The sequence below is a fragment of the Rattus rattus genome, chromosome X, assembly GCF_011064425.1.
Source record: "Rattus rattus isolate New Zealand chromosome X, Rrattus_CSIRO_v1, whole genome shotgun sequence".
NCBI classification, from domain to species: Eukaryota; Metazoa; Chordata; class Mammalia; order Rodentia; family Muridae; genus Rattus; species Rattus rattus.
The window spans coordinates 126,493,265-126,496,978 of NC_046172.1; the positions used below are offsets into that span (position 1 = coordinate 126,493,265).

At 50.6% G+C, this 3,714-nt stretch overlaps 1 pseudogene; it reads left to right on the plus strand.

Annotated features, from left to right (window-relative positions):
- The first annotated feature begins 246 nt into the window (after positions 1-246).
- LOC116888202 lies at positions 247-1,825 on the plus strand (annotated as a pseudogene).
- Positions 1,826-3,714: the final 1,889 nt, after the last annotated feature.

A 3,714-nucleotide genomic window follows, 5' to 3' on the forward strand; every position in this document is an offset into this window, starting at 1 on the left:
GGGGAAACATTTCCAGAAGGCGAGGAAAAGAATGAGACAGGAGAAGTGGAGAAGTGAAAGTGGGAGATACAAGAAAAAAGGAAAAGGAGGGAGAGGAGAAATGGAGGAAGAAAGACAGTGTGTATAGAAGGAGGAAGGGGAGAGGTCAAGATTTTTTAATAACAGCAGTGAGGCATCCTTACTCTGCAGATGTCCAATTTAGGTATCTCAGCAGGATTCAGAGTGTGCCCTACTACACTGAAGACCTCAGGAACCATGCCAAAGCCACACAGCAAACCAAGGACTACCTTCATTCAGACCCAGCAGCTCCATGCGCCATGACTGACACCTTCCTGGAACACATGGGCTGCCTGGACATTGACTCTGCACCCATCACGGCCCGCAACACTGACATCATGTGTACCATTGGTCCTGCTTCCCGATCTGTGGAGATGCTGAAGGAGATGATTAAGTCTGGAACGAATGTGGCTTGGCTGAATTTCTGCCATAGAATCCATGAGTACCATGCAGAGACCATCAAGAATGTTCGTGCAGCCACAGAAGGCTTTGCATCTGATCCCATTCTCTACCATCTGGTTTCAGTGGATCTGACACAAAGGGATCCGGATGAGGCATCAAGGATGAGGCACTGCAGAGGTAGAGATGATTAAGGGAGCCTGAACAATGCCGACATGGAGAAGAGTGATGAGAACATCCTATGGCTGGACTATAAAACATCTGCAAGGTGTTGGAGGTGGCCAGCAAGATCTACGTGGACGATTGGCTCATCTGACTGCAGATGAAGGAGAAAGATGCTGACTACCTGGTGACAGAATTAGAGAATGGTGGTTCCTTGGGCAGCGAAAAGGGCATGAACCTGCCTGGTGCTGCTCAGGAAAGGGCATACAGGATCTGAAGTTTGGAGTGGAGCAAGATGTGGACGTGGTGTTGACATCTTTCATCCACAGGCAGCCAGTGTGCATGAGATGAGGAAGGTCCTGGGAGAGAAGGGCAAGAACATGAAGACCATCTGCAAAATCGAGAACTGTGAAGGTGTCCGCAGGTTTGATGAGATTGTGGAGGCGAGTGATGGGATCATGGTGGCTTATGGTGACCTGGGCACTGAGATTCCTGCAGAGGAGGTCTTTCTGGCTCAGGAAATGTTGATCCGATGACGCACACAAGCTGGGAAGCCTGTCATCTGTGCCACACGAATGCTGGAGGGCATGACAAGGAAACTGCATGCCACCTGTGCTGAGGGCATTGATGTGGCTAAGACAGTCCTAGATGGAGCAGACTGCATCATGCTATCAGGAGAAACAGCCGAAGGGGCCTACCCTCTGGAGGCTGTTGGCGTGCAGCACCTGATTGCCCATGAGGCAGAGGCTGCCATCTACCACTTGCAGTTATTCGAGGAACTTGCTGTCTGGCACCTTATAGAAGCTGTTACGGAGGGTGCCTTGGAGGCCTCCTTCAGGTGCTGCATTGGGGCCAGTATTGTGCTCACCAAGTCCTACAGGAGTGCTCACCAAGTGTCCAGATGCAACCCTTGTGCTCCCATCATTGTTGTGACTAGCAATCCCCAGACTGCTCGCCAGGCCCATCTGTACTTCGGCATCTTCCCTCTGAGGTACAGGATGCCTGGACTGAGGATATTGGCCTTCACATAAACTTGGCCATGAAGAAGGGAGATGTGGCCATTGTGTTGACCAGGTGACACCCTGGTTGTGGCTTCACCAACACCATGCGTATAGTGCCTGTGCCTTCATGGCCCTCTGCTGCCCCTCTTCTAGCCCCTGCCCACTCCCCTCCCCAATCCCACCCATTAGGCCAGCAACGCTTGTAGTGCTCACTCTTGGCCATAGTGTGGCGCTAGTGGGCAGGGACAACAGGGAAGATTAATGCCTGTGAAACCCAGCAACTGAGTCCAGCTGTCTGTTATATGGACCTACCCAAGGCAAGGGTGAAGGAGGAATGCAGGAATGGTAACCCTCTGACTTTATCACAAAGGGTAGCAACATCTCTGTGTACTTTGCCCCTATAAAAAGCTACCCAGCGAATTCCCAGCCTTGGTCTGGACTCAGGAAACAGCAAGAGTAGGGGGTTGGGGGTACGGGGTCTAGGGGTCCAGTGTAGATTGCTTTTGTCCCTGGCCCTGACTTGCTTTCTCAACAGCTTTGGCCTTCCCCCACCCACACACAGACACATCTTGTTCACTCCACTCCTCAGCCACTGCAGACAAGCTCCGCCTTGTATTCTGCAGCATCTCCAAGCCTGTTGCTATAGTGACCACCTGAATGTCAATAAGCAGCAGCTAAAGCAGAAAAGAAAAGGACTTTTTTTTAAAAAAAGGGCATTCCCTGAGTGACCTATGTCTTCCAACCAGGTAAGGATGTACCAATAATCTGTTCAACTCTGACATCCTAACAATTAAAACATTCATGAAGTTAGCACACTCATAATAATAACAATCTTGCAACCTTGCCACAGGCTGGGTGTAAAGCTTTCGAAAGCACTGGGCTTTAAAGAACACTTCGTATCTAAACCATAACAGGTCTGTTTTGCCCCTTGCTGCTTTGTGGTTTGGTGAGGTGACGAGTTTTGTACCATGATGTGCTCCCAACAAGATGTTCTACCTCATTTTGGGCTAAAAATAGACAAGGCTAAGGGAGGACAGACTGAAACCTGCGCAACCATAAACACAATTTCCTCACGTCACGAGGTTTGTCTTTTCTTCTTGTCACAGTGTGGTAAATTCACTAACACTGCTGCCTACTCGAGCCCCGAGACACAGAAGGAAGCCGCTTCTATGTCATTATTTCCCATGGGATGCTGTCTCTCTGAAATGAAAATCCTGACATTTTCTTTGATCATTTCTGTAGAAAACCTGAGGTGGTTATAAGGTGAGACACACACACACACACACACACACACACACACACACGCACACACACACACAATGCGTGGGCACCATGGATACAACATGAGCCCACCAGAGTATATACACCATGACTTACGAATTATAGGTGTGAGACCCCCACATACATGTACCATGAGTACTGGTATACAGATGTCAGTCCCTCACAGTACATGCATCATGAGGGATGTGTTACAAGGTGGCAGTCTCACAGTGCATGCACCCTCAGTGCCATACTACAGGCCTGAGCCTCCCAGAGTAACTGGAACATGAGTGCTGGGTTAGAGGATCAGCCCATAGGCACGAGTCCCCATGAGTGCTGGGTTAGGAGGATCAGCCCATAGGCACGAGTCCCCCATGAGTGCTGGGTTGGAGGATCAGCCCATAGGCATGAGTCCCCCCATGAGTGCTGGGTTAGAGGATCAGCCCATAGGCATCCCATGAGTGCTGGGTTAGAGGAGCAGCTCATAGGCAGGAGTCCCCATGAGTGCTGGGTTAGAGGATCAGCCCATAGGCATGAGTGCTGGGTTAGAGGATCAGCCCATAGGCACGAGTCCCCATGAGTGCTGGGTTAGAGGATCAGCCCATAGGCATGAGTGCTGGGTTAGAGGATCAGCCCATAGGCATGAGTGCTGGGTTAGAGGATCAGCCCATAGGCATGAGTGCTGGGTTAGAGGATCAGCCCATAGGCATGAGTGCTGGGTTAGAGGATCAGCCCATAGGCACGAGTCCCCATGAGTGCTGGGTTACAGGCCTGAACTTCCCACGGCACATGCACATTGGGTACTCAGTCACAGCTGTAAGCCAACGTCAGTATA